Genomic DNA, 24685 nt, shown 5'->3' with positions numbered 1-24685 from the left:
CAACATTTGAAAATGGACCAGTTTTTTTAGTTTCTGAAGCATGTCGTAAGGGGGGGTGGTTATCTCGTTCATCAAAAATCGGGCGTTTTTGATTGAACAATAAAGGCCTACAAATGTTATTTAATTCGCTTCCCGTGGAGTAGAAATACTTTTTAAGGCCGCAGAGTGAGTAAATTGGCCATTTTCATTCACTTTTACCCATTCCTCAAATCTTGTGTTTAAGGCCCCTGGAAGCATGAAAATCACTTTAAACATCTCATTTTTTCTTTAAAAGTGATTTTCCACGTACAAATGTGAATTGTAGTTCAAAGAGGCAACATTTAAAAACGGACCATTTTTTTCGTTTCTGAAGCATGTCGTAAGGGGGGGTGGTTATCTCTTTCACCAAAAAATGGGCGTTTTTGATTGAACAATAAAGGCCTCCAAATGTTATGTTATTCACTTCCAGTGGAGTAGAAACACTTTTTAAAGCCGCAGAGTGAGTAAATTGGCCATTTTCATTCACTTTTACCCATTCCAAAAATCTTGTGTTTAAGACCCCTGGACGCATGAAAATCACTTTAAACATATCATTTTATCTCTAAAACTGATTATCCACGTACAAATGTGAATTGTAGTTCAAAGAGGCAACATTTGAAAACGGACCATTTTTTTCGTTTCTGAAGCATGTCGTAAGGGGGGGTGGTTATCTCTTTCACCAAAAAATGGGCGTTTTTGATTGAACAATAAAGGCCTCCAAATGTTATTTTATTCACTTCCAGTGGAGTAGAAACACTTTTTAAGGCCGCAGAGTGAGTAAATTGGCCATTTTCATTCACTTTTACCCATTCCAAAAATCTTGTGTTTAAGACCCCTGGACGCATGAAAATCACTTTAAACATATCATTTTATCTCTAAAAGTGATAATCCACATACAAATGTGAATTGTAGTTCAAAGATGCAACATTTGAAAATGAACCATTATTTTCATTTCTGAAGCATGTCGTAAGGGGGGGTGGTTATCTCTTTCATCAAAAATCTGGCGTTTTTGATTGAACAATACAGGCCTCCAAATGTTATTTAATTCACTTCCCGTGGAGGAGAAACACTTTTTAAGGCCTCAGAATGAGTAAATTGGCCATTTCCATTCACTTTTACCCATTCCTCAAATCTTGTGTTTAAGGCCCCTGGAAGCATGAAAATCACTTTAAACATATCATTTTATCTTTAAAAGTGATTTTCCACATACAAATGTGAATTGTAGTTCAAAGAGGCAACATTTGAAAATGGACCAGTTTTTTTAGTTTCTAAAGCATGTCATAAGGGGGGGTGGTTATCTCTTTCATCAAAAATCGGGCGTTTTTGATTGAACAATAAAGGCCTACAAATGTTATTTAATTCACTTCCCGTGGAGGAGAAACACTTTTTAAGGCCGCAGAGTGAGTAAATTGGCCAGTTTCATTCACTTTTACCCATTCCTCAAATCTTGTGTTTAAGGCCCCTGGAAGCATGAAAATCACTTTAAACATCTCATTTTTTCTTTAAAAGTGATTTTCCACGTACAAATGTGAATTGTAGTTCAAAGAGGCAACATTTGAAAACGGACCATTTTTTTCGTTTCTGAAGCATGTCGTAAGGGGGGGTGGTTATCTCTTTCACCAAAAAATGGGCATTTTTGATTGAAAAATAAAGGCCTACAAATGTTATTTAATTCACTTTCTGGGGTGGAGAAAAACTTTTTAAGGCCTCAGAGTGAATAAATTGGCCATTTTCATTCACGTTTTCCCATTCCTCAAATCTTGTGTTTAGGGCCCGGGGAAGCTTGAAAATCACTTCAAACATCTAATTTTATCTCTAAAAGTGATTATCCACGTACAAATGTGAATTGTAGTTCAAAGACGCAACATTTGAAAATGGACCATTTTTTCGTTTCTGAAGCATGTCGTAAGGGGGGTGGTTATCTCTTTCGTCAAAAATCTGGCGTTTTTGCTTGAACAATAAAGACCTCCAAATGTTATTTTATTCACTTGCCGTGGAGGAGAAAAACTTTTTAAGGCCGCAGAGTGAGTAAATTGGCCATTTTCATTCACTTTTACCCATTTCTCAAATCTTGTGTTTAGGGCCCCTGGAAGCTTGAAAATCACTTTAAACATCTAATCTTATCTCTAAAAGGGATTTTCCACGTACAAATGTGAATTGTAGTTCAAAGACGCAACATTTGAAAATGGACCATTTTTTACGTTTCTGAAGCATGTCGTAAGGGGGGGTGGTTATCTCTTTCATCAAAAATCTGGCGTTTTTCATTGAACAATAAAGGCCTCCAAATGGTATTTAATTCACTTCCCGTGGAGGAGAAACACTTTTTAAGGCCTCAGAATGAGTAAATTGGCCATTTCCATTCACTTTTACCCATTCCTCAAATCTTGTGTTTAAGGCCCCTGGAAGCATGAAAATCACTTTAAACATCTCATTTTATCTTTAAAAGTGATTTTCCACATACAAATGTGAATTGTAGTTCAAAGAGGCAACATTTGAAAATGGACCATTTTTTTCGTTTCTGAAGCATGTCGTAAGGGGGGGTGGTTATCTCTTTCATCAAAAATCAGGCGTTTTTGATTGAACAATAAAGGCCTACAAATGTTATTTAATTCGCTTCCTGTGGAGTAGAAATACTTTTTAAGGCCACAGAGTGAGTAAATTGGCCATTTTCATTCACTTTTACCCATTCCTCAAATCTTGTGTTTAAGGCCCCTGGAAGCATGAGAATCACTTTAAACATCTACTTTTTTCTTTAAAAGTGATTTTCCACGTACAAATGTGAATTGTAGTTCAAAGAGGCAACATTTGAAAACGGACCATTTTTTTCGTTTCTGAAGCATGTCGTAAGGGGGGGTGGTTATCTCTTTCACCAAAAAATGGGCGTTTTTGATTGAACAATAAAGGCCTCCAAATGTTATTTTATTCACTTCCAGTGGAGTAGAAACACTTTTTAAGGCCGCAGAGTGAGTAAATTGGCCATTTTCATTCACTTTTACCCATTCCAAAAATCTTGTGTTTAAGACCCCTGGACGCATGAAAATCACTTTAAACATATCATTTTATCTCTAAAAGTGATAATCCACATACAAATGTGAATTGTAGTTCAAAGATGCAACATTTGAAAATGAACCATTATTTTCATTTCTGAAGCATGTCGTAAGGGGGGGTGGTTATCTCTTTCATCAAAAATCTGGCGTTTTTGATTGAACAATAAAGGCCTCCAAATGTTATTTAATTCACTTCCCGTGGAGGAGAAACACTTTTTAAGGCCTCAGAATGAGTAAATTGGCCATTTCCATTCACTTTTACCCATTCCTCAAATCTTGTGTTTAAGGCCCCTGGAAGCATGAAAATCACTTTAAACATATCATTTTATCTCCTAAAGTGATAATCCACATACAAATGTGAATTGTAGTTCAAAGATGCAACAGTTGAAAATGAACCATTATTTTCATTTCTGAAGCATGTCGTAAGGGGGGGTCGTTATCTCTTTCATCAAAAATCTGGCGTTTTTGATTGAACAATAAAGGCCTCCAAATGTTATTTAATTCGCTTCCCGTGGAGTAGAAACACTTTTTAAGGCCTCAGAATGAGTAAATTGGCCATTTCCATTCACTTTTACCCATTCCTCAAATCTTGTGTTTAAGGCCCCTGGAAGCATGAAAATCACTTTAAACATATCATTTTATCTTTAAAAGTGATTTTCCACATACAAATGTGAATTGTAGTTCAAAGAGGCAACATTTGAAAATGGACCAGTTTTTTTAGTTTCTGAAGCATGTCGTAAGGGGGGGGGGTGGTTATCTCTTTCATCAAAAATCGGGCATTTTTGATTGAACAATAAAGGCCTACAAATGGTATTTAATTCGCTTCCCGTGGAGGAGAAACACTTTTTAAGGCCGCAGAGTGAGTAAATTGGCCATTTTCATTCACTTTTACCCATTCCAAAAATCTTGTGTTTAAGACCCTTGGACGCATGAAAATCACTTTAAACATATCATTTTATCTCTAAAAGTGATAATCCACATACAAATGTGAATTGTAGTTCAAAGATGCAACATTTGAAAATGAACCATTTTTTTCGTTTCTGAAGCATGTCGTAAGGGGGGGTGGTTATCTCTTTCGTCAAAAATCTGGCGTTTTCGCTTGAACAATAAAGACCTCCAAATGTTATTTTATTCACTTGCTGTGGAGGAGAAAAACTTTTTAAGGCCGCAGAGTGAGTAAATTGGCCATTTTCAATCACTTTTACCCATTTCTCAAATCTTGTGTTTAGGGCCCCTTATAGCTTGAAAATCACTTTAAACATCTAATCTTATCTCTAAAAGTGATTTTCCACGTACAAATGTGAATTGTAGTTCAAAGACGCAACATTTGAAAATGGACCATTTTTTTCGTTTCTGAAGCATGTCGTAAGGGGGGTGGTTATCTCTTTCATCAAAAATCGGGCGTTTTTGATTGAACAATAAAGGCCTCCAAATGTTATTTAATTCGCTTCCCATGGAGTAGAAATACTTTTTAAGGCCGCAGAGTGAGTAAATTGGCCAGTTTCATTCACTTTTACCCATTCCTCAAATCTTGTGTTTAAGGCCCCTGGAAGCATGAAAATCACTTTAAACATCTCATTTTTTCTTTAAAAGTGATTTTCCACGTACAAATGTGAATTGTAGTTCAAAGAGGCAACATTTGAAAACGGACCATTTTTTTCGTTTCTGAAGCATGTCGTAAGGGGGGGTGGTTATCTCTTTCACCAAAAAATGGGCGTTTTTGATTGAACAATAAAGGCCTCCAAATGTTATTTTATTCACTTCCAGTGGAGTAGAAACACTTTTTAAGGCCGCAGAGTGAGTAAATTGGCCATTTTCATTCACTTTTACCCATTCCAAAAATCTTGTGTTTAAGACCCCTGGACGCATGAAAATCACTTTAAACATATCATTTTATCTCTAAAAGTGATAATCCACATACAAATGTGAATTGTAGTTCAAAGATGCAACATTTGAAAACGAACCATTATTTTCGTTTCTGAAGCATGTCGTAAGGGGGGGTGGTTATTTCTTTCATCAAAAATCTGGCGTTTTTGATTGAACAATAAAGGCCTCCAAATGTTATTTAATTCACTTCCCGTGGAGGAGAAACACTTTTTAAGGCCTCAGAATGAGTAAATTGGCCATTTCCATTCACTTTTACCCATTCCTCAAATCTTGTGTTTAAGGCCCCTGGAAGTATGAAAACCACTTTAAACATATCATTTTATCTTTAAAAGTGATTTTCCACATACAAATGTGAATTGTAGTTCAAAGAGGCAACATTTGAAAATGGACCAGTTTTTTTAGTTTCTGAAGCATGTCGTAAGGGGGGGTGGTTATCTCGTTCATCAAAAATCGGGCGTTTTTGATTGAACAATAAAGGCCTACAAATGTTATTTAATTCGCTTCCCGTGGAGTAGAAATACTTTTTAAGGCCGCAGAGTGAGTAAATTGGCCATTTTCATTCACTTTTACCCATTCCTCAAATCTTGTGTTTAAGGCCCCTGGAAGCATGAAAATCACTTTAAACATCTCATTTTTTCTTTAAAAGTGATTTTCCACGTACAAATGTGAATTGTAGTTCAAAGAGGCAACATTTAAAAACGGACCATTTTTTTCGTTTCTGAAGCATGTCGTAAGGGGGGGTGGTTATCTCTTTCACCAAAAAATGGGCGTTTTTGATTGAACAATAAAGGCCTCCAAATGTTATGTTATTCACTTCCAGTGGAGTAGAAACACTTTTTAAAGCCGCAGAGTGAGTAAATTGGCCATTTTCATTCACTTTTACCCATTCCAAAAATCTTGTGTTTAAGACCCCTGGACGCATGAAAATCACTTTAAACATATCATTTTATCTCTAAAACTGATTATCCACGTACAAATGTGAATTGTAGTTCAAAGAGGCAACATTTGAAAACGGACCATTTTTTTCGTTTCTGAAGCATGTCGTAAGGGGGGGTGGTTATCTCTTTCACCAAAAAATGGGCGTTTTTGATTGAACAATAAAGGCCTCCAAATGTTATTTTATTCACTTCCAGTGGAGTAGAAACACTTTTTAAGGCCGCAGAGTGAGTAAATTGGCCATTTTCATTCACTTTTACCCATTCCAAAAATCTTGTGTTTAAGACCCCTGGACGCATGAAAATCACTTTAAACATATCATTTTATCTCTAAAAGTGATAATCCACATACAAATGTGAATTGTAGTTCAAAGATGCAACATTTGAAAATGAACCATTATTTTCATTTCTGAAGCATGTCGTAAGGGGGGGTGGTTATCTCTTTCATCAAAAATCTGGCGTTTTTGATTGAACAATAAAGGCCTCCAAATGTTATTTAATTCACTTCCCGTGGAGGAGAAACACTTTTTAAGGCCTCAGAATGAGTAAATTGGCCATTTCCATTCACTTTTACCCATTCCTCAAATCTTGTGTTTAAGGCCCCTGGAAGCATGAAAATCACTTTAAACATATCATTTTATCTCCTAAAGTGATAATCCACATACAAATGTGAATTGTAGTTCAAAGATGCAACAGTTGAAAATGAACCATTATTTTCATTTCTGAAGCATGTCGTAAGGGGGGGTCGTTATCTCTTTCATCAAAAATCTGGCGTTTTTGATTGAACAATAAAGGCCTCCAAATGTTATTTAATTCGCTTCCCGTGGAGTAGAAACACTTTTTAAGGCCTCAGAATGAGTAAATTGGCCATTTCCATTCACTTTTACCCATTCCTCAAATCTTGTGTTTAAGGCCCCTGGAAGCATGAAAATCACTTTAAACATATCATTTTATCTTTAAAAGTGATTTTCCACATACAAATGTGAATTGTAGTTCAAAGAGGCAACATTTGAAAATGGACCAGTTTTTTTAGTTTCTGAAGCATGTCGTAAGGGGGGGGGGTGGTTATCTCTTTCATCAAAAATCGGGCATTTTTGATTGAACAATAAAGGCCTACAAATGGTATTTAATTCGCTTCCCGTGGAGGAGAAACACTTTTTAAGGCCGCAGAGTGAGTAAATTGGCCATTTTCATTCACTTTTACCCATTCCAAAAATCTTGTGTTTAAGACCCTTGGACGCATGAAAATCACTTTAAACATATCATTTTATCTCTAAAAGTGATAATCCACATACAAATGTGAATTGTAGTTCAAAGATGCAACATTTGAAAATGAACCATTTTTTTCGTTTCTGAAGCATGTCGTAAGGGGGGGTGGTTATCTCTTTCGTCAAAAATCTGGCGTTTTCGCTTGAACAATAAAGACCTCCAAATGTTATTTTATTCACTTGCTGTGGAGGAGAAAAACTTTTTAAGGCCGCAGAGTGAGTAAATTGGCCATTTTCAATCACTTTTACCCATTTCTCAAATCTTGTGTTTAGGGCCCCTTATAGCTTGAAAATCACTTTAAACATCTAATCTTATCTCTAAAAGTGATTTTCCACGTACAAATGTGAATTGTAGTTCAAAGACGCAACATTTGAAAATGGACCATTTTTTTCGTTTCTGAAGCATGTCGTAAGGGGGGTGGTTATCTCTTTCATCAAAAATCGGGCGTTTTTGATTGAACAATAAAGGCCTCCAAATGTTATTTAATTCGCTTCCCATGGAGTAGAAATACTTTTTAAGGCCGCAGAGTGAGTAAATTGGCCAGTTTCATTCACTTTTACCCATTCCTCAAATCTTGTGTTTAAGGCCCCTGGAAGCATGAAAATCACTTTAAACATCTCATTTTTTCTTTAAAAGTGATTTTCCACGTACAAATGTGAATTGTAGTTCAAAGAGGCAACATTTGAAAACGGACCATTTTTTTCGTTTCTGAAGCATGTCGTAAGGGGGGGTGGTTATCTCTTTCACCAAAAAATGGGCGTTTTTGATTGAACAATAAAGGCCTCCAAATGTTATTTTATTCACTTCCAGTGGAGTAGAAACACTTTTTAAGGCCGCAGAGTGAGTAAATTGGCCATTTTCATTCACTTTTACCCATTCCAAAAATCTTGTGTTTAAGACCCCTGGACGCATGAAAATCACTTTAAACATATCATTTTATCTCTAAAAGTGATAATCCACATACAAATGTGAATTGTAGTTCAAAGATGCAACATTTGAAAACGAACCATTATTTTCGTTTCTGAAGCATGTCGTAAGGGGGGGTGGTTATTTCTTTCATCAAAAATCTGGCGTTTTTGATTGAACAATAAAGGCCTCCAAATGTTATTTAATTCACTTCCCGTGGAGGAGAAACACTTTTTAAGGCCTCAGAATGAGTAAATTGGCCATTTCCATTCACTTTTACCCATTCCTCAAATCTTGTGTTTAAGGCCCCTGGAAGTATGAAAACCACTTTAAACATATCATTTTATCTTTAAAAGTGATTTTCCACATACAAATGTGAATTGTAGTTCAAAGAGGCAACATTTGAAAATGGACCAGTTTTTTTAGTTTCTGAAGCATGTCGTAAGGGGGGGTGGTTATCTCGTTCATCAAAAATCGGGCGTTTTTGATTGAACAATAAAGGCCTACAAATGTTATTTAATTCGCTTCCCGTGGAGTAGAAATACTTTTTAAGGCCGCAGAGTGAGTAAATTGGCCATTTTCATTCACTTTTACCCATTCCTCAAATCTTGTGTTTAAGGCCCCTGGAAGCATGAAAATCACTTTAAACATCTCATTTTTTCTTTAAAAGTGATTTTCCACGTACAAATGTGAATTGTAGTTCAAAGAGGCAACATTTAAAAACGGACCATTTTTTTCGTTTCTGAAGCATGTCGTAAGGGGGGGTGGTTATCTCTTTCACCAAAAAATGGGCGTTTTTGATTGAACAATAAAGGCCTCCAAATGTTATGTTATTCACTTCCAGTGGAGTAGAAACACTTTTTAAAGCCGCAGAGTGAGTAAATTGGCCATTTTCATTCACTTTTACCCATTCCAAAAATCTTGTGTTTAAGACCCCTGGACGCATGAAAATCACTTTAAACATATCATTTTATCTCTAAAACTGATTATCCACGTACAAATGTGAATTGTAGTTCAAAGAGGCAACATTTGAAAACGGACCATTTTTTTCGTTTCTGAAGCATGTCGTAAGGGGGGGTGGTTATCTCTTTCACCAAAAAATGGGCGTTTTTGATTGAACAATAAAGGCCTCCAAATGTTATTTTATTCACTTCCAGTGGAGTAGAAACACTTTTTAAGGCCGCAGAGTGAGTAAATTGGCCATTTTCATTCACTTTTACCCATTCCAAAAATCTTGTGTTTAAGACCCCTGGACGCATGAAAATCACTTTAAACATATCATTTTATCTCTAAAAGTGATAATCCACATACAAATGTGAATTGTAGTTCAAAGATGCAACATTTGAAAATGAACCATTATTTTCATTTCTGAAGCATGTCGTAAGGGGGGGTGGTTATCTCTTTCATCAAAAATCTGGCGTTTTTGATTGAACAATACAGGCCTCCAAATGTTATTTAATTCACTTCCCGTGGAGGAGAAACACTTTTTAAGGCCTCAGAATGAGTAAATTGGCCATTTCCATTCACTTTTACCCATTCCTCAAATCTTGTGTTTAAGGCCCCTGGAAGCATGAAAATCACTTTAAACATATCATTTTATCTTTAAAAGTGATTTTCCACATACAAATGTGAATTGTAGTTCAAAGAGGCAACATTTGAAAATGGACCAGTTTTTTTAGTTTCTAAAGCATGTCATAAGGGGGGGTGGTTATCTCTTTCATCAAAAATCGGGCGTTTTTGATTGAACAATAAAGGCCTACAAATGTTATTTAATTCACTTCCCGTGGAGGAGAAACACTTTTTAAGGCCGCAGAGTGAGTAAATTGGCCAGTTTCATTCACTTTTACCCATTCCTCAAATCTTGTGTTTAAGGCCCCTGGAAGCATGAAAATCACTTTAAACATCTCATTTTTTCTTTAAAAGTGATTTTCCACGTACAAATGTGAATTGTAGTTCAAAGAGGCAACATTTGAAAACGGACCATTTTTTTCGTTTCTGAAGCATGTCGTAAGGGGGGGTGGTTATCTCTTTCACCAAAAAATGGGCATTTTTGATTGAAAAATAAAGGCCTACAAATGTTATTTAATTCACTTTCTGGGGTGGAGAAAAACTTTTTAAGGCCTCAGAGTGAATAAATTGGCCATTTTCATTCACGTTTTCCCATTCCTCAAATCTTGTGTTTAGGGCCCGGGGAAGCTTGAAAATCACTTCAAACATCTAATTTTATCTCTAAAAGTGATTATCCACGTACAAATGTGAATTGTAGTTCAAAGACGCAACATTTGAAAATGGACCATTTTTTCGTTTCTGAAGCATGTCGTAAGGGGGGTGGTTATCTCTTTCGTCAAAAATCTGGCGTTTTTGCTTGAACAATAAAGACCTCCAAATGTTATTTTATTCACTTGCCGTGGAGGAGAAAAACTTTTTAAGGCCGCAGAGTGAGTAAATTGGCCATTTTCATTCACTTTTACCCATTTCTCAAATCTTGTGTTTAGGGCCCCTGGAAGCTTGAAAATCACTTTAAACATCTAATCTTATCTCTAAAAGGGATTTTCCACGTACAAATGTGAATTGTAGTTCAAAGACGCAACATTTGAAAATGGACCATTTTTTACGTTTCTGAAGCATGTCGTAAGGGGGGGTGGTTATCTCTTTCATCAAAAATCTGGCGTTTTTCATTGAACAATAAAGGCCTCCAAATGTTATTTAATTCACTTCCCGTGGAGGAGAAACACTTTTTAAGGCCTCAGAATGAGTAAATTGGCCATTTCCATTCACTTTTACCCATTCCTCAAATCTTGTGTTTAAGGCCCCTGGAAGCATGAAAATCACTTTAAACATCTCATTTTATCTTTAAAAGTGATTTTCCACATACAAATGTGAATTGTAGTTCAAAGAGGCAACATTTGAAAATGGACCATTTTTTTCGTTTCTGAAGCATGTCGTAAGGGGGGGTGGTTATCTCTTTCATCAAAAATCAGGCGTTTTTGATTGAACAATAAAGGCCTACAAATGTTATTTAATTCGCTTCCTGTGGAGTAGAAATACTTTTTAAGGCCACAGAGTGAGTAAATTGGCCATTTTCATTCACTTTTACCCATTCCTCAAATCTTGTGTTTAAGGCCCCTGGAAGCATGAGAATCACTTTAAACATCTACTTTTTTCTTTAAAAGTGATTTTCCACGTACAAATGTGAATTGTAGTTCAAAGAGGCAACATTTGAAAACGGACCATTTTTTTCGTTTCTGAAGCATGTCGTAAGGGGGGGTGGTTATCTCTTTCACCAAAAAATGGGCGTTTTTGATTGAACAATAAAGGCCTCCAAATGTTATTTTATTCACTTCCAGTGGAGTAGAAACACTTTTTAAGGCCGCAGAGTGAGTAAATTGGCCATTTTCATTCACTTTTACCCATTCCAAAAATCTTGTGTTTAAGACCCCTGGACGCATGAAAATCACTTTAAACATATCATTTTATCTCTAAAAGTGATAATCCACATACAAATGTGAATTGTAGTTCAAAGATGCAACATTTGAAAATGAACCATTATTTTCATTTCTGAAGCATGTCGTAAGGGGGGGTGGTTATCTCTTTCATCAAAAATCTGGCGTTTTTGATTGAACAATAAAGGCCTCCAAATGTTATTTAATTCACTTCCCGTGGAGGAGAAACACTTTTTAAGGCCTCAGAATGAGTAAATTGGCCATTTCCATTCACTTTTACCCATTCCTCAAATCTTGTGTTTAAGGCCCCTGGAAGCATGAAAATCACTTTAAACATATCATTTTATCTCCTAAAGTGATAATCCACATACAAATGTGAATTGTAGTTCAAAGATGCAACAGTTGAAAATGAACCATTATTTTCATTTCTGAAGCATGTCGTAAGGGGGGGTCGTTATCTCTTTCATCAAAAATCTGGCGTTTTTGATTGAACAATAAAGGCCTCCAAATGTTATTTAATTCGCTTCCCGTGGAGTAGAAACACTTTTTAAGGCCTCAGAATGAGTAAATTGGCCATTTCCATTCACTTTTACCCATTCCTCAAATCTTGTGTTTAAGGCCCCTGGAAGCATGAAAATCACTTTAAACATATCATTTTATCTTTAAAAGTGATTTTCCACATACAAATGTGAATTGTAGTTCAAAGAGGCAACATTTGAAAATGGACCAGTTTTTTTAGTTTCTGAAGCATGTCGTAAGGGGGGGGGTGGTTATCTCTTTCATCAAAAATCGGGCATTTTTGATTGAACAATAAAGGCCTACAAATGGTATTTAATTCGCTTCCCGTGGAGGAGAAACACTTTTTAAGGCCGCAGAGTGAGTAAATTGGCCATTTTCATTCACTTTTACCCATTCCAAAAATCTTGTGTTTAAGACCCTTGGACGCATGAAAATCACTTTAAACATATCATTTTATCTCTAAAAGTGATAATCCACATACAAATGTGAATTGTAGTTCAAAGATGCAACATTTGAAAATGAACCATTTTTTTCGTTTCTGAAGCATGTCGTAAGGGGGGGTGGTTATCTCTTTCGTCAAAAATCTGGCGTTTTCGCTTGAACAATAAAGACCTCCAAATGTTATTTTATTCACTTGCTGTGGAGGAGAAAAACTTTTTAAGGCCGCAGAGTGAGTAAATTGGCCATTTTCAATCACTTTTACCCATTTCTCAAATCTTGTGTTTAGGGCCCCTTATAGCTTGAAAATCACTTTAAACATCTAATCTTATCTCTAAAAGTGATTTTCCACGTACAAATGTGAATTGTAGTTCAAAGACGCAACATTTGAAAATGGACCATTTTTTTCGTTTCTGAAGCATGTCGTAAGGGGGGTGGTTATCTCTTTCATCAAAAATCGGGCGTTTTTGATTGAACAATAAAGGCCTCCAAATGTTATTTAATTCGCTTCCCATGGAGTAGAAATACTTTTTAAGGCCGCAGAGTGAGTAAATTGGCCAGTTTCATTCACTTTTACCCATTCCTCAAATCTTGTGTTTAAGGCCCCTGGAAGCATGAAAATCACTTTAAACATCTCATTTTTTCTTTAAAAGTGATTTTCCACGTACAAATGTGAATTGTAGTTCAAAGAGGCAACATTTGAAAACGGACCATTTTTTTCGTTTCTGAAGCATGTCGTAAGGGGGGGTGGTTATCTCTTTCACCAAAAAATGGGCGTTTTTGATTGAACAATAAAGGCCTCCAAATGTTATTTTATTCACTTCCAGTGGAGTAGAAACACTTTTTAAGGCCGCAGAGTGAGTAAATTGGCCATTTTCATTCACTTTTACCCATTCCAAAAATCTTGTGTTTAAGACCCCTGGACGCATGAAAATCACTTTAAACATATCATTTTATCTCTAAAAGTGATAATCCACATACAAATGTGAATTGTAGTTCAAAGATGCAACATTTGAAAACGAACCATTATTTTCGTTTCTGAAGCATGTCGTAAGGGGGGGTGGTTATTTCTTTCATCAAAAATCTGGCGTTTTTGATTGAACAATAAAGGCCTCCAAATGTTATTTAATTCACTTCCCGTGGAGGAGAAACACTTTTTAAGGCCTCAGAATGAGTAAATTGGCCATTTCCATTCACTTTTACCCATTCCTCAAATCTTGTGTTTAAGGCCCCTGGAAGTATGAAAACCACTTTAAACATATCATTTTATCTTTAAAAGTGATTTTCCACATACAAATGTGAATTGTAGTTCAAAGAGGCAACATTTGAAAATGGAATAGTTTTTTTAGTTTCTGAAGCATGTCGTAAGGGGGGGTGGTTATCTCGTTCATCAAAAATCGGGCGTTTTTGATTGAACAATAAAGGCCTACAAATGTTATTTAATTCGCTTCCCGTGGAGTAGAAATACTTTTTAAGGCCGCAGAGTGAGTAAATTGGCCATTTTCATTCACTTTTACCCATTCCTCAAATCTTGTGTTTAAGGCCCCTGGAAGCATGAAAATCACTTTAAACATCTCATTTTTTCTTTAAAAGTGATTTTCCACGTACAAATGTGAATTGTAGTTCAAAGAGGCAACATTTAAAAACGGACCATTTTTTTCGTTTCTGAAGCATGTCGTAAGGGGGGGTGGTTATCTCTTTCACCAAAAAATGGGCGTTTTTGATTGAACAATAAAGGCCTCCAAATGTTATGTTATTCACTTCCAGTGGAGTAGAAACACTTTTTAAAGCCGCAGAGTGAGTAAATTGGCCATTTTCATTCACTTTTACCCATTCCAAAAATCTTGTGTTTAAGACCCCTGGACGCATGAAAATCACTTTAAACATATCATTTTATCTCTAAAACTGATTATCCACGTACAAATGTGAATTGTAGTTCAAAGAGGCAACATTTGAAAACGGACCATTTTTTTCGTTTCTGAAGCATGTCGTAAGGGGGGGTGGTTATCTCTTTCACCAAAAAATGGGCGTTTTTGATTGAACAATAAAGGCCTCCAAATGTTATTTTATTCACTTCCAGTGGAGTAGAAACACTTTTTAAGGCCGCAGAGTGAGTAAATTGGCCATTTTCATTCACTTTTACCCATTCCAAAAATCTTGTGTTTAAGACCCCTGGACGCATGAAAATCACTTTAAACATATCATTTTATCTCTAAAAGTGATAATCCACATACAAATGTGAATTGTAGTTCAAAGATGCAACATTTGAAAATGAACCATTATTTTCATTTCTGAAGCATGTCGTAAGGGGGGGTGGTTATCTCTTTCATCAAAAATCTGGCGTTTTTGATTGAACAATAAAGGCCTCCAAATGTTATTTAATTCACTTCCCGTGGAGGAGAAACACTTTTTAAGGCCTCAGAATGAGTAAATTGGCCATTTCCATTCACTTTTACCCATTCCTCAAATCTTGTGTTTAAGGCCCCTGGAAGCATGAAAATCACTTTAAACATATCATTTTATCTCCTAAAGTGATAATCCACATACAAATGTGAATTGTAGTTCAAAGATGCAACAGTTGAAAATGAACCATTATTTTCATTTCTGAAGCATGTCGTAAGGGGGGGTCGTTATCTCTTTCATCAAAAATCTGGCGTTTTTGATTGAACAATAAAGGCCTCCAAATGTTATTTAATTCGCTTCCCGTGGAGTAGAAACACTTTTTAAGGCCTCAGAATGAGTAAATTGGCCATTTCCATTCACTTTTACCCATTCCTCAAATCTTGTGTTTAAGGCCCCTGGAAGCATGAAAATCACTTTAAACATATCATTTTATCTTTAAAAGTGATTTTCCACATACAAATGTGAATTGTAGTTCAAAGAGGCAACATTTGAAAATGGACCAGTTTTTTTAGTTTCTGAAGCATGTCGTAAGGGGGGGGTGGTTATCTCTTTCATCAAAAATCGGGCATTTTTGATTGAACAATAAAGGCCTACAAATGGTATTTAATTCGCTTCCCGTGGAGGAGAAACACTTTTTAAGGCCGCAGAGTGAGTAAATTGGCCATTTTCATTCACTTTTACCCATTCCAAAAATCTTGTGTTTAAGTCCCTTGGACGCATGAAAATCACTTTAAACATATCATTTTATCTCTAAAAGTGATAATCCACATACAAATGTGAATTGTAGTTCAAAGATGCAACATTTGAAAATGAACCATTTTTTTCGTTTCTGAAGCATGTCGTAAGGGGGGGTGGTTATCTCTTTCGTCAAAAATCTGGCATTTTCGCTTGAACAATAAAGACCTCCAAATGTTATTTTATTCACTTGCTGTGGAGGAGAAAAACTTTTTAAGGCCGCAGAGTGAGTAAATTGGCCATTTTCAATCACTTTTACCCATTTCTCAAATCTTGTGTTTAGGGCCCCTTATAGCTTGAAAATCACTTTAAACATCTAATCTTATCTCTAAAAGTGATTTTCCACGTACAAATGTGAATTGTAGTTCAAAGACGCAACATTTGAAAATGGACCATTTTTTTCGTTTCTGAAGCATGTCGTAAGGGGGGTGGTTATCTCTTTCATCAAAAATCGGGCGTTTTTGATTGAACAATAAAGGCCTCCAAATGTTATTTAATTCGCTTCCCATGGAGTAGAAATACTTTTTAAGGCCGCAGAGTGAGTAAATTGGCCAGTTTCATTCACTTTTACCCATTCCTCAAATCTTGTGTTTAAGGCCCCTGGAAGCATGAAAATCACTTTAAACATCTCATTTTTTCTTTAAAAGTGATTTTCCACGTACAAATGTGAATTGTAGTTCAAAGAGGCAACATTTGAAAACGGACCATTTTTTCGTTTCTGAAGCATGTCGTAAGGGGGGGTGGTTATCTCTTTCACCAAAAAATGGGCGTTTTTGATTGAACAATAAAGGCCTCCAAATGTTATTTTATTCACTTCCAGTGGAGTAGAAACACTTTTTAAGGCCGCAGAGTGAGTAAATTGGCCATTTTCATTCACTTTTACCCATTCCAAAAATCTTGTGTTTAAGACCCCTGGACGCATGAAAATCACTTTAAACACATCATTTTATCTCTAAAAGTGATAATCCACATGCAAATGTGAATTGTAGTTCAAAGATGCAACATTTGAAAACGAACCATTATTTTCGTTTCTGAAGCATGTCGTAAGGGGGGGTGGTTATTTCTTTCATCAAAAATCTGGCGTTTTTGATTGAACAATAAAGGCCTCCAAATGTTATTTAATTCACTTCCCGTGGAGGAGAAACACTTTTTAAGGCCTCAGAATGAGTAAATTGGCCATTTCCATTCACTTTTACCCATTCCTCAAATCTTGTGTTTAAGGCCCCTGGAAGTATGAAAACCACTTTAAACATATCATTTTATCTTTAAAAGTGATTTTCCACATACAAATGTGAATTGTAGTTCAAAGAGGCAACATTTGAAAATGGACCAGTTTTTTTAGTTTCTGAAGCATGTCGTAAGGGGGGGTGGTTATCTCGTTCATCAAAAATCAGGCGTTTTTGATTGAACAATAAAGGCCTACAAATGTTATTTAATTCGCTTCCCGTGGAGTAGAAATACTTTTTAAGGCCGCAGAGTGAGTAAATTGGCCATTTTCATTCACTTTTACCCATTCCTCAAATCTTGTGTTTAAGGCCCCTGGAAGCATGAAAATCACTTTAAACATCTCATTTTTTCTTTAAAAGTGATTTTCCACGTACAAATGTGAATTGTAGTTCAAAGAGGCAACATTTAAAAACGGACCATTTTTTTCGTTTCTGAAGCATGTCGTAAGGGGGGGTGGTTATCTCTTTCACCAAAAAATGGGCGTTTTTGATTGAACAATAAAGGCCTCCAAATGTTATGTTATTCACTTCCAGTGGAGTAGAAACACTTTTTAAAGCCGCAGAGTGAGTAAATTGGCCATTTTCATTCACTTTTACCCATTCCAAAAATCTTGTGTTTAAGACCCCTGGACGCATGAAAATCACTTTAAACATATCATTTTATCCCTAAAAGTGATTATCCACGTACAAATGTGAATTGTAGTTCAAAGATGCAACATTTGAAAACTGACCATTTTTTTCGTTTCTGAAGCATGTCGTAAGGGGGGGTGGTTATCTCTTTCATCAAAAATCTGGCGTTTTCGCTTGAACAATAAAGACCTCCAAATGTTATTTTATTCACTTCCCGTGGAGGAGAAACACTTTTTAAGGCCTCAGAATGAGTAAATTGGCCATTTCCATTCACTTTTACCCATTCCTCAAATCTTGTGTTTAAGGCCCCTGGAAGCATGAAAATCACTTTAAACATATCATTTTATCTCCTAAAGTGATAATCCACATACAAATGTGAATTGTAGTTCAAAGATGCAACAGTTGAAAATGAACCATTATTTTCATTTCTGAAGCATGTCGTAAGGGGGGGTCGTTATCTCTTTCATCAAAAATCTGGCGTTTTTGATTGAACAATAAAGGCCTCCAAATGTTATTTAATTCGCTTCCCGTGGAGTAGAAACACTTTTTAAGGCCTCAGAATGAGTAAATTGGCCATTTCCATTCACTTTTACCCATTCCTCAAATCTTGTGTTTAAGGCCCCTGGAAGCATGAAAATCACTTTAAACATATCATTTTATCTTTAAAAGTGATTATCCACATACAAATGTGAATTGTAGTTCAAAGAGGCAACATTTGAAAATGGACCAGTTTTTTTAGTTTCTGAAGCATGTCGTAAGGGGGGGGGTGGTTATCTCTTTCATCAAAAATCGGGCATTTTTGATTGAACAATAAAGGCCTACAAATGGTATTTAATTCGCTTCCCGTGGAGGAGAAACACTTTTTAAGGCCGCAGAGTGAGTAAATTGGCCATTTTCATTCACTTTTACCCATTCCAAAAATCTTGTGTTTAAGTCCCTTGGACGCATGAAAATCACTTTAAACATATCATTTTATCTCTAAAAGTGATAATCCACATACAAATGTGAATTGTAGTTCAAAGATGCAACATTTGAAAATGAACCATTTTTTTCGTTTCTGAAGCATGTCGTAAGGGGGGGTGGTTATCTCTTTCGTCAAAAATCTGGCGTTTTCGCTTGAACAATAAAGACCTCCAAATGTTATTTTATTCACTTGCTGTGGAGGAGAAAAACTTTTTAAGGCCGCAGAGTGAGTAAATTGGCCATTTTCAATCACTTTTACCCATTTCTCAAATCTTGTGTTTAGGGCCCCTTATAGCTTGAAAATCACTTTAAACATCTAATCTTATCTCTAAAAGTGATTTTCCACGTACAAATGTGAATTGTAGTTCAAAGACGCAACATTTGAAAATGGACCATTTTTTTCGTTTCTGAAGCATGTCGTAAGGGGGGTGGTTATCTCTTTCATCAAAAATCGGGCGTTTTTGATTGAACAATAAAGGCCTCCAAATGTTATTTAATTCGCTTCCCATGGAGTAGAAATACTTTTTAAGGCCGCAGAGTGAGTAAATTGGCCAGTTTCATTCACTTTTACCCATTCCTCAAATCTTGTGTTTAAGGCCCCTGGAAGCATGAAAATCACTTTAAACATCTCATTTTTTCTTTAAAAGTGATTTTCCACGTACAAATGTGAATTGTAGTTCAAAGAGGCAACATTTGAAAACGGACCATTTTTTTCGTTTCTGAAGCATGTCGTAAGGGGGGGTGGTTATCTCTTTCACCAAAAAATGGGCGTTTTTGATTGAACAATAAAGGCCTCCAAATTTTATTTTATTCACTTCCAGTGGAGTAGAAACACTTTTTAAGGCCGCAGAGTGAGTAAATTGGCCATTTTCATTCACTTTTACCCATTCCAAAAATCTTGTGTTTAAGACCCCTGGACGCATGAAAATCACTTTAAACACATCATTTTATCTCTAAAAGTGATAATCCACATGCAAATGTGAATTGTAGTTCAAAGATGCAACTTTGAAAACGAACCATTATTTTCGTTTCTGAAGCATGTCGTAAGGGGGGGTGGTTATTTCTTTCATCAAAAATCTGGCGTTTTTGATTGAACAATAAAGGCCTCCAAATGTTATTTAATTCACTTCCCGTGGAGGAGAAACACTTTTTAAGGCCTCAGAATGAGTAAATTGGCCATTTCCATTCACTTTTACCCATTCCTCAAATCTTGTGTTTAAGGCCCCTGGAAGTATGAAAACCACTTTAAACATATCATTTTATCTTTAAAAGTGATTTTCCACATACAAATGTGAATTGTAGTTCAAAGAGGCAACATTTGAAAATGGACCAGTTTTTTTAGTTTCTGAAGCATGTCGTAAGGGGGGGTGGTTATCTCGTTCATCAAAAATCAGGCGTTTTTGATTGAACAATAAAGGCCTACAAATGTTATTTAATTCGCTTCCCGTGGAGTAGAAATACTTTTTAAGGCCGCAGAGTGAGTAAATTGGCCATTTTCATTCACTTTTACCCATTCCTCAAATCTTGTGTTTAAGGCCCCTGGAAGCATGAAAATCACTTTAAACATCTCATTTTTTCTTTAAAAGTGATTTTCCACGTACAAATGTGAATTGTAGTTCAAAGAGGCAACATTTAAAAACGGACCATTTTTTTCGTTTCTGAAGCATGTCGTAAGGGGGGGTGGTTATCTCTTTCACCAAAAAATGGGCGTTTTTGATTGAACAATAAAGGCCTCCAAATGTTATGTTATTCACTTCCAGTGGAGTAGAAACACTTTTTAAAGCCGCAGAGTGAGTAAATTGGCCATTTTCATTCACTTTTACCCATTCCAAAAATCTTGTGTTTAAGACCCCTGGACGCATGAAAATCACTTTAAACATATCATTTTATCCCTAAAAGTGATTATCCACGTACAAATGTGAATTGTAGTTCAAAGATGCAACATTTGAAAACTGACCATTTTTTTCGTTTCTGAAGCATGTCGTAAGGGGGGGTGGTTATCTCTTTCATCAAAAATCTGGCGTTTTCGCTTGAACAATAAAGACCTCCAAATGTTATTTTATTCACTTGCCGTGGAGGAGAAAAACTTTTTAAGCCCGCAGAGTGAGTAAATTGGCCATTTTCATTCACCTTTACCCATTTCTCAAATCTTGTGTTTAGGGCCCCTGGAAGCTTGAAAATCACTTTAAACATCTAATCTTATCTCTAAAAGTGATTTTCCACGTACAAATGTGAATTGTAGTTCAAAGACGCAACATTTGAAAATGGACCATTTTTTTCGTTTCTGAAGCATGTCGTAAGGGGGGGTGGTTATCTCTTTCATCAAAAATCTGGCGTTTTTCATTGAACAATAAAGGCCTCCAAATGTTATTTAATTCACTTCCCGGGGAGGAGAAACACTTTTTAAGGCCTCAGAATGAGTAAATTGGCCATTTCCATTGACTTTTACCCATTCCTCAAATCTTGTGTTTAAGGCCCCTGGAAGCATGAAAATCACTTTAAACATCTCATTTTATCTTTAAAAGTGATTTTCCACATACAAATGTGAATTGTAGTTCAAAGAGGCAACATTTGAAAATGGACCATTTTTTTCATTTCTGAAGCATGTCGTAAGGGGGGGTGGTTATCTCTTTCATCAAAAATCGGGCGTTTTTGATTGAACAATAAAGGCCTACAAATGTTATTTAATTCACTTTCTGGGGTGGAGAAAAACTTTTTAAGGCCTCAGAGTGAATAAATTGGCCATTTTCATTCTCGTTTTCCCATTCCTCAAATCTTGTGTTTAGGGCCCGGGGAAGCTTGAAAATCACTTCAAACATCTAATTTTATCTCTAAAAGTGATTATCCACGTACAAATGTGAATTGTAGTTCAAAGACGCAACATTTGAAAATGGACCATTTTTTTCGTTTCTGAAGCATGTCGTAAGGGGGGGTGGTTATCTCTTTCACCAAAAAATGGGCGTTTTTGATTGAACAATAAAGGCCTCCAAATGTTATTTTATTCACTTCCAGTGGAGTAGAAACACTTTTTAAGGCCGCAGAGTGAGTAAATTGGCCATTTTCATTCACTTTTACCCATTCCAAAAATCTTGTGTTTAAGACCCCTGGACGCATGAAAATCACTTTAAACATATAATTTTATCTCTAAAAGTGATAATCCACATACAAATGTGAATTGTAGTTCAAAGATGCAACATTTGAAAATGAACCATTTTTTTCGTTTCTGAAGCATGTCGTAAGGGGGGTGGTTATCTCTTTCATCAAAAATCTGGCGTTTTTGATTGAACAATAAAGGCCTCCAAATGTTATTTAATTCACTTCCCGTGGAGGAGAAACACTTTTTAAGGCCTCAGAATGAGTAAATTGGCCATTTCCATTCACTTTTACCCATTCCTCAAATCTTGTGTTTAAGGCCCCTGGAAGCATAAAAATCACTTTAAACATATAATTTTATCTTTAAAAGTGATTTTCCACATACAAATGTGAATTGTAGTTCAAAGAGGCAACATTTGAAAATGAACCATTTTTTTTGTTTCTGAAGCATGTCGTAAGGGGGGGTGGTTATCTCTTTCATCAAAAATCTGGCATTTTTGATTGAACAATAAAGGCCTCCAAATGTTATTTAATTCACTTCCCGTGGAGGAGAAACACTTTTCAAGGCCTCAGAGTGAGTAAATTGGCCATTTTCATTCACTTTTACCCATTCCAAAAATCTTGTGTTTAAGACCCCTGGACGCATGAAAATCACTTTAAACATATCATTTTATCTCTAAAAGTGATAATCCACATACAAATGTGAATTGTAGTTCAAAGATGCAACATTTGAAAATGAACCATTATTTTCATTTCTGAAGCATGTCGTAAGGGGGGGTGGTTATCTCTTTCATCAAAAATCTGGCATTTTTGATTGAACAATAAAGGCCTCCAAATGTTATTTAATTCACTTCCCGTGGAGGAGAAACACTTTTCAAGGCCTCAGAGTGAGTAAATTGGCCATTTTCATTCACTTTTACCCATTCCAAAAATCTTGTGTTTAAGACCCCTGGACGCATGAAAATCACTTTAAACATATCATTTTATCTCTAAAAGTGATAATCCACATACAAATGTGAATTGTTGTTCAAAGATGCAACATTTGAAAATGAACCATTTTTTTTGTTTCTGAAGCATGTCGTAAGGGGGGGTGGTTATCTCTTTCATCAAAAATCGGGCATTTTTGATTGAACAATAAAGGCCTACAAATGTTATTTAATTCACTTTATGGGGTGGAGAAAAACTTTTTAAGGCCTCAGAGTGAATAAATTGGCCATTTTCATTCACGTTTTCCCATTCCTCAAATCTTGTGTTTAGGGCCCGGGGAAGCTTGAAAATCACTTCAAACATCTAATTTTATCTCTAAAAGTGATTATCCACGTACAAATGTGAATTGTAGTTCAAAGACGCAACATTTGAAAATGGACCATTTTTTTCGTTTCTGAAGCATGTCGTAAGGGGGGGTGGTTATCTCTTTCACCAAAAAATGGGCGTTTTTGATTGAACAATAAAGGCCTCCAAATGTTATTTTATTCACTTCCAGTGGAGTAGAAACACTTTTTAAAGCTGCAGAGTGAATAAATTGGCCATTTTCATTCACTTTTACCCATTCCAAAAATCTTGTGTTTAAGACCCCTGGACTCATGAAAATCACTTGAAACATATCATTTTATCTCTAAAAGTGATAATCCACATACAAATGTGAATTGTAGTTCAAAGATGCAACATTTGAAAATGAACCATTTTTTTCGTTTCTGAAGCATGTCGTAAGGGGGGGTGGTTATCTCTTTCGTCAAAAATCTGGCATTTTCGCTTGAACAATAAAGACCTCCAAATGTTATTTTATTCACTTCCCGTGGAGGAGAAACACTTTTTAAGGCCTCAGAATGAGTAAATTGGCCATTTCCATTCACTTTTACCCATTCCTCAAATCTTGTGTTTAAGGCCCCTGGAAGCATGAAAATCACTTTAAACATATCATTTTATCTTTAAAAGTGATTTTCCACATACAAATGTGAATTGTAGTTCAAAGAGGCAACATTTGAAAATGGACCAGTTTTTTTAGTTTCTAAAGCATGTCGTAAGGGGGGGTGGTTATCTCTTTCATCAAAAATCGGGCGTTTTTGATTGAACAATAAAGGCCTACAAATGTTATTTAATTCACTTCCCGTGGAGGAGAAACACTTTTTAAGGCCGCAGAGTGAGTAAATTGGCCAGTTTCATTCACTTTTACCCATTCCTCAAATCTTGTGTTTAAGGCCCCTGGAAGCATGAAAATCACTTTAAACATCTCATTTTTTCTTTAAAAGTGATTTTCCACGTACAAATGTGAATTGTAGTTCAAAGAGGCAACATTTGAAAACGGACCATTTTTTTCGTTTCTGAAGCATGTCGTAAGGGGGGGTGGTTATCTCTTTCACCAAAAAATGGGCATTTTTGATTGAAAAATAAAGGCCTACAAATGTTATTTAATTCACTTTCTGGGGTGGAGAAAAACTTTTTAAGGCCTCAGAGTGAATAAATTGGCCATTTTCATTCACGTTTTTCCATTCCTCAAATCTTGTGTTTAGGGCCCGGGGAAGCTTGAAAATCACTTCAAACATCTAATTTTATCTCTAAAAGTGATTATCCACGTACAAATGTGAATTGTAGTTCAAAGACGCAACATTTGAAAATGGACCATTTTTTCGTTTCTGAAGCATGTCGTAAGGGGGTGGTTATCTCTTTCGTCAAAAATCTGGCGTTTTTGCTTGAACAATAAAGACCTCCAAATGTTATTTTATTCACTTGCCGTGGAGGAGAAAAACTTTTTAAGGCCGCAGAGTGAGTAAATTGGCCATTTTCATTCACTTTTACCCATTTCTCAAATCTTGTGTTTAGGGCCCCTGGAAGCTTGAAAATCACTTTAAACATCTAATCTTATCTCTAAAAGTGATTTTCCACGTACAAATGTGAATTGTAGTTCAAAGACGCAACATTTGAAAATGGACCATTTTTTACGTTTCTGAAGCATGTCGTAAGGGGGGGTGGTTATCTCTTTCATCAAAAATCTGGCGTTTTTCATTGAACAATAAAGGCCTCCAAATGTTATTTAATTCACTTCCCGTGGAGGAGAAACACTTTTTAAGGCCTCAGAATGAGTAAATTGGCCATTTCCATTCACTTTTACCCATTCCTCAAATCTTGTGTTTAAGGCCCCTGGAAGCATGAAAATCACTTTAAACATCTCATTT

Source organism: Triturus cristatus, chromosome 10 (genome assembly GCF_964204655.1).
Source record: "Triturus cristatus chromosome 10, aTriCri1.1, whole genome shotgun sequence".
NCBI lineage: Eukaryota > Metazoa > Chordata > Amphibia > Caudata > Salamandridae > Triturus > Triturus cristatus.
Note: the sequence above shows the minus strand (reverse complement) of the source record.